Source organism: Gymnogyps californianus, chromosome Z, assembly GCF_018139145.2.
Source record: "Gymnogyps californianus isolate 813 chromosome Z, ASM1813914v2, whole genome shotgun sequence".
In the NCBI taxonomy this organism is placed as follows: domain Eukaryota; kingdom Metazoa; phylum Chordata; class Aves; order Accipitriformes; family Cathartidae; genus Gymnogyps; species Gymnogyps californianus.
This window is the reverse complement of record NC_059500.1, coordinates 8,181,642-8,196,222: the sequence shown is the minus strand read 5'-3', so window position 1 is coordinate 8,196,222 and position 14,581 is coordinate 8,181,642.

Here is a 14,581-nt window from a genome sequence, read left to right as displayed (position 1 = left end):
CTTCTGTATTATTGGACAACAGCATTTTGGTCTGATGGTAGCACCCTTATTCCAACTGCTAATCTTGACAAGCAATATAATGAGGCAGTTTTCTATAATTATTTACCGTCTATAGGTAGTATCTCTAGTACTATCCTGCTACCTGTATTTTAGGAAACTATGGATGTGGCTCAAGTCAAGCCAAGATTATGCTGACCAGAAGTAAAACCAGGGTATATCTACATTAGTAGGTATTGTAGAGCAAAAGGAGTAGATCTGTACAACAAAACATTTAGGGCTGACATTCACATTACACAATTTCAGGGTGTTTTACTTTGGATTAATCCTAGACTGGTCCCGTGGACTGAAAGGGTGTAGCAGGTGAAGCATATTAGAACAGCCTCTGGACTGTAGGTTTAGGTTAAGTCGTTTCCAAAAGAAAACTCATCATCATGCTCTGAAAGTGCTCCATGAAATGAACAAGTGTGTCGTACATGCATATGACTGGGAAATTCACTCTAAAAGCGTGCTCTTGATCCCCGCTGAAGTGGTAATACACCTGTATTGTCAATATGTAGATAGGCAGTTTTCAGAAATTATGTCGGTCTTTCATGAAGCCACAACTAATACTGAATTCTTTCATTAAAATTTGAATTAAGGCTTACAAATTGTAAGCCGTAATGTATTCCAATTAATTTTGAGATTTGTTGAGGACCTAAGGTAATGGGTAAGCAGCCTTTTTGTCTGGGTTGGTGAATGTCTCTTTATTTGGTCCTGGCTTTCTGCCATCTGACATTTAGGAGATGCTACTTTGAAGAGGACTAAAAAGGCCAGCCAGATTTACCAAATTCGTTTGTGTTTAATTATCTCTTGTTACATTTTTGTTGTGTCCCCTGTTGAGGAAAGGAGTGTTGGAAAGCAATGAACTAATCCTTCATCCGGGCGAAGGTGCTGTAGAAAGGGGGACAGAACACATTTGTTTTAGCCAAGATACCCAGGTGACTGAGGGAGCCAAGCCTGCTTGGATCTGGTGTCAAAATATCTGGCCAGTTCACTGGACTCCCATGCTGTGGCAGATTCCTTTAATCACAGCACAGGGCTATATAGTCAACAGGCATTATTAGTCCTTGCCTTAGACTCCTAAAACAGGACTGATACAAGCTGACTAGCTGCTCTATTCCTCTGATGATTGCTGACTGCATTAATTGGATGCTTTGACTAATTATGATTTAATTTGGAGTAAAAAAAGTCCAAAGCCAGAAGTGACTGCTAGATGATCCAGCTGGGCCCTCTTCTTCTAAGCAAACCATAGGAATCAGCTGGACATGTCTATCTGTAAGCCACTGAGTTTTACTTTGGTTAGATGAAATGGCTGTGGTCATTGGGAGACTTAACTGTGAACTACTGGAAGAACACGTCTGAGGTTAATATCTTCAAAAACCTGAAAGTGCACAGAAATTTTTATTTTCCTTTTTTTTCTGTTTACTTATGTAGAATCTCTGAGAAACAGTGTAAATAAAGAATTGGTGCAGATGCCTTCTTGACTTCTTCTCTATTAAATCTTTGCGTTTCCAGCTGTCAGTGGATGAGAAGTAATACTGGATAGCATGGCACTGTCTCAGAGCTCCCTGAATCCCAGGGAAGATGTCACAGGTCAGGTGTAAAGGAATTCAGTCACCAAGTTCTCCTATGATGTCACCAACACGATGATGGCAACAGCCCTTTTGTTCGGTAAAATAACGCTCTCAATAGAGTTCAGAGCAGAGAAAGGGTTTCTTCATGTCTATGCAAGAACAGGCAGATTTTGGCCATCTGTTTGCAACATGACAAGGCAACTAGAGGAAATCCTAGAGCCTCTCACAGTAGCACCAGGCATTGTAAATGTGGGTGTCCATGTAGGACTGGCAGATACAACAGAGGACCTGCAGAAGACCCATGCCCTCCTACACGCAACTGCAAACTGGGCGGGATATCGCACCCACCTGAGATGGCAGTAGGGTTTTGCACAATTGTGTTGTACTCCCTTTGCAGAGTCAGAAACAGTGCACTCCAGCCTCAGCACCTGCCTACGTTCACATATTTTCAGTGTGACTAGTCTAATAAGTATTAATTATTTCTATATATTGTTCTTTTAATAGAAACGACAGAGTTTTTCCATTTTACACATGGCAGAGGAGGTTAATGACCTGGAATTTTGCAAGCACTGTATCATAATTATTTTAGCAGTCATTAAATCTCTAATGGTATTTTTAAAAAATGGAAGAGATAAATGCTTGTCTCACTGTTCTCTCATGCTCCATGCTCTGTACATTTTTGTATTTGCTGAACTCAGTAGAAGGTAAGGAAGTTAAACTTCATGTAGAAATGAGGTTGGCAGATCAGTGATGTGTTTCATCTAATATCCTACCTCTGAAATTAGCTACATGTGTAGGGAGAATTAGCATGATGTCTAAAGAGTGGCCTGGCTTGTGAGTGAGGACATGTTGGGCTCCGTTCTTCTCGGTCAATGGTTGGTTTTATACCTGTGGATATGCCACTTCAGTCTTTTGTGTCTTTATTTCTTCTGCCATTTAGTTTCCTTAATTACTGCAACTGAATGAATTTCAGTATAAAAACTGTATGTTCAGGACAATAGGCCCTAGGCTTGCTGCTTATATACAATAAAACGCTGCAAAGCTACAGAAGCCACCATTTAATGACCACTTGGAACGTTTCTGGCAGTACAAAATTGTGGTATCTGGATATATTTTTCATTTATGATCATCATAAGACTACTGAAAACATGCATAAGTTTTGTCTGATTTTTATGTCCAGTGGCAGTTCAAATTACTTCTTCAACAACAGAAATTGAAAGCTACTGAGAAAACAGCAATATTGTGACAATTTTGTCCATCAACTGTTTTAGGCTCATCATAAATTTTATTTTTGAAACATTAATTTGAGAAAACCAAAACTCAAGTAATACACTTTTTCATTGCAACATTTTCTTTCAGTTTTAAACTTCAGGAATATAAAGAGAAAAATTTGAAAATATGTATCTTTTGCCAACACATGGGAAGATGCTTAGCTGAAAAAGAATTACAAGCTGATATTTCAAGAAACCAGACTTGCACATTTATTTTTAACATTCTGTGGTTGTTTTTTTTTTTTTTTTTAAATTAAGTTTGTACTGAAAATTCTTTTAAAATGAGAACCCTTCCCCACCCCTCCCCTCTTGGCCCACAATTCCTTAGAGAAAAATCCTGGTATTTCTGCTTCTACACTTGCCCCTTAGTTCCTCATTGAGTGTTCACCTTTTTGGGGGAAAGGGTGTGTTTTGTAGTGGACACAATTTAACCCATGTTTGTTTCCCTGGTGTTGTGTCTGTTACTGACCTGGAAAAACTGTATGAAAGTTATTTGGGTTGAGACAAACTCGTGCCTTACCCCATGTAGTCTCTTGGGACCATTGAAAATGAATGTTAGAGACTGAAATACGTCAATGTTGATGCTGGAGAGAAGATTGATACAAAGAATTGAAGTATTTGATGATCCACAGCTGTAAGTAGCAGGTTTGCTCCACATTAAAGGCTTTAGTCCTAAAGGAGCAGTTATAGGAGAAACTGAGCAGCAGTTATTTCTCTAACACAGTTTGTACTTTGGCTGCAGCAACACAGACGCAGGATGCCTCTTAAAAACGTTTAAAAATGCATAAGTGTGCCTCTGTACTTCCAAACCGGTGCTGCTGAGTTACTTGAAACACGATCCCTAAGACTGAAGAAAACCCAAAGCAATCATTGTCAGAAAATCGTAAACTCTTTACAGGTGAATGATGGTAGCATTGAGTTTTTAGGTTTTCTCCTGACTCCGTTCTTCTTCCAGAGGAAACTCTTAGCTTATGCCCTGTGGAAGGGCACTCACGGCCGTGAAGCCCAGGTGTTCTCCGTGAGCCCTTCAGGTCCCAAGGAGATCACAAGCCATGAACCCTGGTCCTGCTGAAGGAGATGCCATGGGGTCAGGCGCTGCTGGGGTCAAAATGTCAACCAGTGTCGTGGTTTAACCCCAGTCAGCAACTCAGCACCACGCAGCCACTTCCCCCTTCCCCCTCCCAGTGGGGTGAGGAGGAGGAAAGGAAAAAAAAGTAAAACTCGTGGGTTGAGATAAGAACAGTTTAATAACTAAAGTAAAATATAATACTAACAATAGTAATAATGAAATATAATAATAATAATAGTAATGAAAAGGAATATAACAAAAAAAGGAGGGGGGGGGGAGAAAAAAAACAGTGATGCACAATGCAATTGCTCACCACCCGCTGACCGATGCCCAGTTAGTTCCCGAGCCACGATCCGTGCCTCCTGGCCAACTGCCCCCTGTTTATATACTGGGCATGACGTTCCATGGTATGGAATAGCCCTTTGGCCAGTTCAGGTCAGCTGCCCCAGCCATGCTCCCTCCCAGCTTCTTGCACACCTGCTTGCTGGCAGAGCATGGGAGACTGAAAAGTCCTTGGCTTAAGATAAGCACTACTTAGCAACAACTAAAACATCAGAGTGTTATCAACATCACTCTCACACTAAATCCAAAGTGCAGCACCGTACCAGCTGCTAAAAAAAAAGTCATCTCTGTCCCAGCCGAAACCAGGACAACCAGGAACGTCTCTCAGCTGGGGAGGCAGTGGCAGGGTGGATATTTCCTTTTAGGAACTTGGGAGAGATCTTTACAAATTACAATGTGAAAACAATGTTGCAATGTGAAAATGTTTTGAAAATTTCTTTTTCGTGATTAAAAAAAAAAAAAAACCTACCTGTTTGGGAAGTGTTGGTGATACCTTAGGCCATAAGCTTTATTTTAATGCCAAAAACAAAGTAAAAAGATGACGTTGGATAAGTATCAGAGAAGAGGTCGTGAAGTGCCTGAAACAATGGAATACTAGAAACAATGGGGCTATTAAGATAGGAACGATGAGAGACCTGAAGCATCAGTGATTAGGTTATCTTGACCTACAAGAAGTTGCTGAAGATTTGGCAAGCGCGCACAAGGATTACCAAATAAGGAGTAAAAGACCAAGAGTGCACCAAGAGGACAACCATGAAAATATCGGCAGGGGTCCCCACGACCCCCAGAGACCACCGAAGGAGACCCTTACCACCCCAACACACGTGTGTAATAACTATGTGAATACGGTAACCAGTTCCGGGAAATTTGATGAATATGTATGTGATAGGGTAATATAAGCTTTAACTGATGGAACACATGGCATGCACGTTGGGCAGAGTGATCCCCCGTGCATCAGGCGCCATAATAAAGAATGCCTGCCTTCTAAAACTTCAAACTAAGTCTTAGAGGGTTCTTTTGCGACCGAATTTATGGTAACATTGGTCACTGAAAAATCAAATTCCTATAAAACAGAATCAAATGTAGTTAAAACACTGGGAGAGGGGAGAGACACTAAAATCTCTGTCATGAAAACCAAATTTTCTGGAAGAAACATCCAATTATTTTTTTTAACAGTAGTGATGAAATCTGCTTTTCTAAATTAAGAGATAATACAAAAGAAGGATATGAATTTTAAGCACAAGTTGTTTTTATCAGTGTACTTTCTTGACATTCTGACCCAATCAATTAAAAAAACATTCTTGTAACTACAAAAAGCACGTTTACTGTCTGGACTAACTTTATTATTAGCTGTTGTTGATAAGTTTAAAGGGATCGAAAGTTTCTGAAAATGTTTGGGATAAAACCTTAAAGTTCACTGCTGTGAAGGGAAAAACAAAAGAGTATTTTTAAGGGGAAACTGCATGGTTTTTTTTAAAAGAAATACCGAATCCCCCCAAAATTTGATGGTATTCTTCTTATATATAAAATATCACATGTTAACTTTTCCGGTATCTCTTGTTTTTCAATTCATTTATTACCGGTAGGTTAAGATCACTATTTCAAAGTACAGTATTGTACAGAGTTGTAAGGGTTAGTGAGCAGGCAGTTTAATGGACATAAGAATTACTTTTTCTACATCATTAGTAAACCACAGTAAACACATTATTCTATTCAAATTTATATCACAGCTTGCTTTGACATGTGACCAGCTTCAAAAGTGGACAACAGTTACAAAGGAAAAGCTAAAGAACATAATGTATTAACAAGCAACAGGGGTAAAATACGTAAAATGATACTATTAAAGGATTCTTGGTAACAAGAGTACTGCCAATGTACAAAAGAGTTCTACGTGGCTTCTCAGTATTCCCTTTAATTGTAGATACGATTAGGGAAAAAGCTATAAATAATAAATTTATTTTGAAGATAAAAAATCATTTTAGACAAATGTTACTAATTTTTGTTTTCATTTAAACATTTTAATTTAATATCTTGATTTTTTTTTATGTCTTATCGCAAACTAGCTGCTGCTGTTTTTCTCAGGAAAACATAATTTTTAAAGACAAAACCTCAGAACTGAGTCTGTCAGAAAAACTTTGTAATTTATCTGCTTTTCCCTTGTGATTCCCTTCTTGAACAATTACACACTTTGTAGTTTTATGTTGATTTGAAATGAAAAAAAATCATAAAGTTAGAGAAAATTACTATAACATCCTTTATCCAGCTTTATTCATTAGTTTTTACAAAGAGTTGCATGACCTGATTTCTGTGCACCCAAACGTTTAGATAACAAATGCTCATTTGCTGACTCCTGGTATTAGCACACTGATTGGAATACTTTGATGCCTGTAAATGTGGAATTTTCCACTTACTAGAATTGTTGTGGCTGGAGCAAATTGGATTTTTACTGTTTTGGGGAAGTCAGGAAGGCTCTAAGACAAGAGGCTCCTAAATAATGTCACTAGGACAGTTCGACCTTAGAGAAAACAGTTGCGTGAAACCATAACGATAAAGAAATTTTAAAACAAGTGCCTCAACCAAAACAGACTACCCTTGAAGGACATGATACACGTGATCTCAGAACCGAGTATGCGCAAAAACAGAGGGCAGCCAGAAGACACAGTAAGGAAGAGTATATCCTTCATCCAGAGACCCCTGACGACCACCCGGAGACATAAACAGACATGTACAAGTTACGTTTGCATATGATAATGAGTTCCCGGAAATCTGGTGAATATGTATGTAGAGCTTGCATATAAACTATGCAATTAACCTGACCGGACACACACAATAGGAGGAGATATGCCCTGTGTGTCCAGCGCTGCAATAAAGAATACCTACTTAATAGTCCCTAGACTATTGAGTCTTTGATTTCAGCCTTTCACGGCAACAACTTACTAGTCAATTTTATTGTTTATTGTCACATATTGTTAGTATTCTATTTTAACTGTTTTAATCTAGCAGTTGTGTACCAGGGACATAATGATGGCATACTGAGACCGGATAAATATACTGACTAATAGCTGAAAAGAATAAATCTCTGACAAATTTTATGGTCAATATTTTTTTTTTTTACATAAACTATTTAGGAAATGCATTTTAACAAGGAGGAAAGTCAAATTATCTGCTCTGAAATGACAAACAACTTTTTCTTTGGTGAAAAGCCAGCCTTGGAGGTCAGAGATGTAGTCTCAGCTCCGGTTTCACATGTCTTAGGTTTCCTGTAAGACAGTGAAAGTTTCTTTTCCATTTTGCTTCAATAGTCAGTTATACCAAGCATGTGCCACTGCATTTGCATTGGTATTTATGCTACTTATAAATCTGCAAAAATACAATGGTAAATCACATCTTCTTTATCTGGATGACAGTAATGTAATCTTGCTACTTAAATTTTGCTGGACTGAAACATCCTTACCTTGAGTTGTTTCTTGCGTAGTGTAATCAACAAAAGTGGGGCCTTTTGTAAAGTAATTTATTAATCTACATGATCAATAATCTGCACCTTTCAGTACATAATGAACTGTGAAGTCCCTGAACGGGATATGCCCTGTGCTTGTGAAATTTTAGATTACAGACGTTTAACCAAAATCATACTGTGAGAATGAGTAGTGTGTTACTGTTCTTTCTCATTTTTATATTTTTGATATGTTTATTATTTGTACGTTTGTCAGCTTCATTACTGCTGTTGTTGCAAATGTGCAACAGTATCCCTAAGTTCTATGTGTGCGTCCCTGGATTTGGTGTAAGCACACAGCATATTTTGGAGTGGAATGAGCAAGAAATATTGGAGGGAAATGTCAGCTTTTTTGTTGAAATATTCTCATTATACAATAGACTACCATGGCCAAGAAACTGCTGTGTGCTTCACTGTTGCATCATCTCTCCCAGATAAGCAAATGTTAAAGTGGGGGATTTCTGTGGAGGGTAACTAGGAATGGATCAGCACTGGTGCTAACCTGCATGCCTGCTGTCTCTAAAATATGTCCAGTGCTTGTTGCTTCAGAAAAAGAGGTAAGCAGCCTGCTCTCCTGATGTCTTTAGTCAGGGTTTATATGCTCCCTCACTTGTTCCCCTGTGATGGTGTTGATATAGTTTCCGATGTTTGTGTCTATTCCTTATACTCATGTGTTTATGTTGCTGGATTGTCAGCTGCAATGGTTTCTTCTGGCAATGAGTTCTAGAGTCCAATCACACATGATACAAAACCAGTATTTTCTTTTGCGAGCCTTGAAGTTGGCACTGTAATATTTCACTGAGTATCGTGTCAAGAAGACCTCTGTCCAACTTCAGTATTCAATTTATGGATATTTTTTATCACACCCTCATTCACTCTTTGTGATTAAAAACTTGATCTCTCTCTCCTTCTTCAAACAAAGCCCTCTCTCTATCTCCCATTTAAGATTATCATTTTCCTCTAAACAGCTACTTCTGCAACAGCTTTACTGCAGAAATCCTCACTCATATTTGTGCTTTTGTCAAAATATTCATGATGATTTTAAGTTTTCAGACTGGAAAGCCTTGTCAAGAAAGACCTTTAAAATGCATGGAAATGTAATACTTCTCTTGTTTAATGTGTGTCATATTACAGACATAATTAAATATATTACTGTGAGCTCATCACTGCTGACTAATAAAGGGTATAGCTTTATCATGCCTTGCATGGTATAGTATCAAGGTGTTGTAGTCCCTGCTTCTCATGCCATATTTCTTCTACCCCTAAGAAGTCTTTTTGTCTAACATAACCAACTTCTATTTTCCTTTCCTTCCTCAGCTTCAGTATTTCAACTTAATCCTCTGAGATAATTTCCTCTGTATTTATCTCCTCTTCCCCTTCTGCTTTCATAAGTGTAATGCTGATTCAATTTATAATGGAAAAAACAGAATATGTTTTCCCAAGTATTAAAGGAGTCCTCGGGCTTTTTAAGTATTTTCCCGAAGAGAAATCTAGCTGATTGAGTAGCACAACTGGAACTATGTTATAGCTAGATTAGAAAGTTTAAAAAGTAAGCTATTATAGAAATATTACAGTGGTGTTTCTTCTCCAAGATTTCTGATTTCTTGCAGAACTATGAGCAGGCTGTACTTTGCAAGAGGAAGAAGCTGATGAAATTTCTGACAACTCTGCTTTTTGTTAATAACTGAGTGCTTTAGACCCATTAGAGAAAAATCTGCTACTTTTCTCGGAGAGATTCTTCTCTTAGACTACTGTGAAATTCCAAGGATTTCACTATTTGAGGAAATGGATGTGTAATTTGCAATTAGTAACCTGTTTGAGAGTCATGATTATTTTCACTTTATGCTTATAAAAAATCTGGGAGCTTTCAATGATATTTTAACCTTCATTTTTCTTTTGGTGCATAGCCGTCTCTGAAGTTTATTGGTGAAACTCTAGTTGCAAATATTTAGCAACAGGCAATTTCCATTGCATAAGTTAGTTACTTTCACCATATTATTCACACTCATTAATTGGATACTTTCTGAAACTAATTAGATGTCCTTGTTTAGTTGCAAAAATCTTTTAAAGACATTTATAATTCCATATTCATTGTTTTGTTTAACTATATCACCCCATAAAAAAAAGAATCCACGTCACCCATTTCTGTCATCTTTAGTTCAGACAAAACTATTTCTGCTTTCTGTTAGGTGACTGTGCTACCGAGCTTCAGGTATCTAAACCTTGTCTCCTTAAGCTTCACTTATATTCAGTAACAATACAGAGGCTTCTGCTAAAGGAAATTCTAAAAAGAAGATAATATTCCAGAGTTTTTCTTCATTGACCAGGAAGAAAACCTAGTAAAGCTAGTATCCTTCTACGTTAAGCATGTGTGTTATGTCTCTGAGGTTAAGAACTGTGATTACCATCTTATGTTCCCACAAAAGTACATAGAGAAAGGAAGGTCGTCTCATGATGCATCTGACCCAAAACACAAACCAAGTGAAGAAACAGTCCCCTGATTTAAATGTGTGTTAAAATTAACGTGAATCTTGTGCTTTCCTCATGAATGCTAGATTGTAGCTGGGATCTGAACCTGTGCTCCTTCACAGGGTAATGCAGCTCCTATATTACATCAGAGAGAAAGGAAAAGAAAATGTCCCTTTTGGAAGTGAGCATTAAACTGAGTAAGACAAAACTCCTGTATACATATAGCAGGTTGCAAATGCAGCTTAGTCTAGTTGCAGCGAGCAGAAAGAATTACCTCTAGTGCACTGTGTAATTATTCTAATCGACTTCCACTCCTAAACTAAGATTGTGTCATTTCTCATAGCTTTTGGCTTGTGGAAAGGCATTTTTCTGCACAGTCTCATTGGAAGAAGAGTAATTGACTTTCTGTATATGTTCTGATGACAGATTCACTCTAAATATTAGATTTTCCTCTTAGATTTGATAATTTGACATGGTTTTGATATCAAAGTCATTCTGCTGGATATTTAATTAGAAGACCTCTAAGAGGGCTTCTTATATTAAATTCTGTGGTTGATATTTGGCATGCTCTGTTTTATGCCAGTCTTGCAATACAACCTCAATGCTGTCTAGAATTACTGTAACTTATAAGTAATTTACCTCATTAATTTACCTGATAAGCCTCCCTGTCTCCTTTTATGACTTTGTTTTCAACCAAGCTGGTGAAATCTAGTAACACTGAGAACGTGCTCAGCAATATTAAAAGACTTTGAAAGTTGTATCAGCGCCCCAAGGTGGGTGTGACAGATAACATATCTTCTCTGCAGTGTCTGATGGATGGTAATATGTCACATATGCTTCATAAAGTCTAACTGCTCGCAGAGAAAGTATTAACCTTAAGCATCAGTACAAAAATGAATTCTCGGCTTGAATTGTTCATGTCTCTTAAAAAAGCTTATGGGATATGATCCTGGATTTACTGGCCTTTAGACCTGAGCTGGCATGGTCAGTCCTATGTTGCCGTATTCCCTTGGCCCTCTCAAAGTACCGCAGACTTGGTCTAAAGAGTAACTATGTTGTGCAAGTCAGTGTCAGGGCCTTAACAGTCTACACCACCAGGAAATAGCGAGAGAAAACAGTGAAGAAGAAATTCAGGAAAACTGCTCAGTCAATACGACAGGAAAAAAAGCACTTTAGTACCTTTTTTATTTTTTTTTCCTCATTTTTTAAATAGTGAGATTCATGACAGCTACATTAAAAAAAAATTCAAAGGTATTTTTTAGGGAGACAACTGTCAACGACTGTTTGGATCTCTCAAATTTACAGGACAACGTACTCTGTGATTTAAACTTTATTTCATGAGCCCATTAAGAAATATAATAAACAAACACAACAAACAGGGGCTCAATCACCTTTTGCCCAGACTAGTCTATCACGTTAATTCACTTATTCACCATTCAAGTCGTAAGATTTCATAACTTAGAACCTGTGACTATTAATATCATCCACGTATGAGCAAAAGAAAAGAATTGGTTACCTAGCCAACGGGAGTGCTCATCCTTCCTCTTCTGTCACAGTGCGGGTGTCCCCTGTATCACACCGGTAAGCATGAAAACCTCAGCAGTCCAGCTGAGTCAACCACTTCAAAAGCTTTCTGGGTAAGCTGATGTTTTATACCCTCCAGCTTGAAGACTTGGTCTATACCATTTCCGTAAGTTAGTGGATTCTGAGGAAACTGACAGACAAAAGAACATGTATGCCGGAGACAGCAATTTGCAGGTAATCATGGCTGCACAATGGCCCTTTAGCTCTTCCTGGCCACCTGTCCTGCCTACATGGTGCTCTTGCTTTGACCTAACCAACTGCGCTGCTCCCAGCGTACATCAGGCCTTAGCATGAGCTAGGTTAGCCAAAATGTAAGCAGGAGTTGAGTACACAGTCACAGACAACTTCTGTCCTGACATTTGAAAAGTTACCCTTAAGAGAGCTTGTTTGACTAGCTGTCCTTTCTTTCATACAAAGGCTGGTGGATTTTTTGTTTATGGCTATTTTAAAATACTTTCATGACAGACTTTTTTTCCCCTTCAGTCATTTGCTGCAGGGCAACATCCAAACTTTGTGAGAACAGCAAAAGAGGATAATTGGAGAAAGTTCTGAGTGCAGTTTCAGCCTTTTCATAGCAATCTTTTCTGTCTCCCTCTTGCTTCCAGCTCTCTGCTCACTCATACGGCTGAAAATGTATTTTGGACTTCATTGTCCAATAGCAGGGACAGTTTCTGTGTAGAGCTGGTGCACTGGATGCTTGCAAGGTTAACAGCACTTGTTGCAAAGGGATATCCAAATATGTTTTCATTGTGTCGAGGTATCTCTGAATTCACAGTATTTCCTCTGCTTGAAGCACTATCAGCTGATAAATCCCCGGTCTCCTATCCAGCCCTCTTCCCTGCCACCTTCCCAGACTCCCCCGACACATTAACTTCCATGATGGATGAGTTCAGCTGCAGAATATCAGTCCTTTAGGAGAAAGGCTCAATGAAAGCAAGACATTTCAAACCACCCTGTTTTATGTTCATCCTTACTTTCAAAAGACTTTGCAGTTTATGTCTATTGAAGTGTCAGAAGGAGAACGTCTTTGCCGGAGAACGGGGGAGGAAAGCTTTGCATGAGGCACCAACAAATCAGTTGTTTTCACACGGCTGCAATGGGAACTGGCATCACCGCATACACACAAGCAGCGTTTAGCTGCCTCATTTTACAGGTGGGAAGCAGTGTGGCACATAGAACTGTGAACAATAGAGGGAAGTAATAAAAATAATAACCACTTACCCAGACAGACAGAAAACAACAAATTAGTTTAGTTGCCAAGTGGTTGAAGCATTTGTGTTGCGAGGAAACAGTGAGTTTTAAATCCCTGAGCTGATTTAGAATATGTGTTTTGAATACGTCTAGAAAGGAAAACAAAAGAAAAGACTAAGAAAGCCTCACCCGTGACTAGACAGTTTTACCAGTGTGGGCATTTTTTCCAATACAACAGAATTGGGGCAAGCTCCTCACCTTGGATCAGGCTGAGGGAAACACCTGAAAACAAACTTGCCATCATTTTAAAGGAATCTATTACTCACACTGCCACCAGATATGACAGGATACAGAGTCACACATTGACCAAAGCTCTTCCTTTTTGTTACCAGCACACTGTTAAACACGCTCTGCAACAGGTCTGTGAGAACGAGGACAGCGGGAAAGTCACCTCTGCAGCGGAGGGTGCTCCCGTCCTGGTCCCTGAGGAGCCCAGTGTGATGGGCAGCCTGGGGGAAGCATCATCACAGAGTGTAGGCACTTACTCAGGTATCGAGCAGATAAACACCGCCTTTGAGGATTTTGCAGGTGCCTAAAAGCTAGGCAAGCTCTATAAAAATAAAGAAGGCATAGCTTCACGTTTCACTTAGTCTTGCTGTGGTTTTCCTGCTCAGTTTGTTCAGTCTGTTCGGTTAGCAAAAACAAAAGACAATTGCTCATGTATCCTTGTTGTTATTATTGTACAGCTGGTGTTCTATGAGTGTAAAGAGTGCAATCACTACATTTTGCTAAAGTTAATGTAAGAGATGGAGTAGGAATTCTGGGGGCAGAAGCTATGGGATGAATGGGATTATAACTGCCCCTTTTTACTAACTTTAATGTGAAAATTTTCTAAAGCATTGGTTCCACAGTGTGGAAGTGCTGAGGCAATTAATTGCATTTAATATCATGTATAAATATTATTCACTTATTTAGACAGGGAAACAAAAAATTGACCTCACATCCTAGTCATTAAACCATTGAAGTTGGGTAGGAAAGTGTGTGTTCCAGATCCTCAATTCACAGGCTTTTAAAACTTATTTATTTATTATTTCAATAGTAATGGGTTGTGGTGTGAAACATATTTTACAGAGAGAGTCCCATAATGAGATAATACAGCAGGCTGGTGAAGTCCCATCAAGATTGCAGATGACACCACTCCCTGGATGTTAGGTACCTAGTGCCCTTGGATGCTTTTGACAGGTGAAGTAAAGAGATAAATTGTATTGTTACTAGAGGCCAGCACAGGGTAGTTCTCTCAGAGCGAGAAACAAAATGAAATTTAACCTTGACGCTGCTATTCTAAACATTTTTTAACCCTGACTTCATCATATAACTTTAGAGACTGTTTTACTAGGAGAATAAATGACCATTATAAAGAGGCAGGATCATTCCATTTCATGGCAGAGTTTGAAATTTTTTTCCTTTCCTTTCCTTTCCTTTCCTTTCCTTTCCTTTCCTTTCCTTTCCTTTCCTTTCCTTTCCTTTCCTTTCCTTTCCTTTCCTTTCC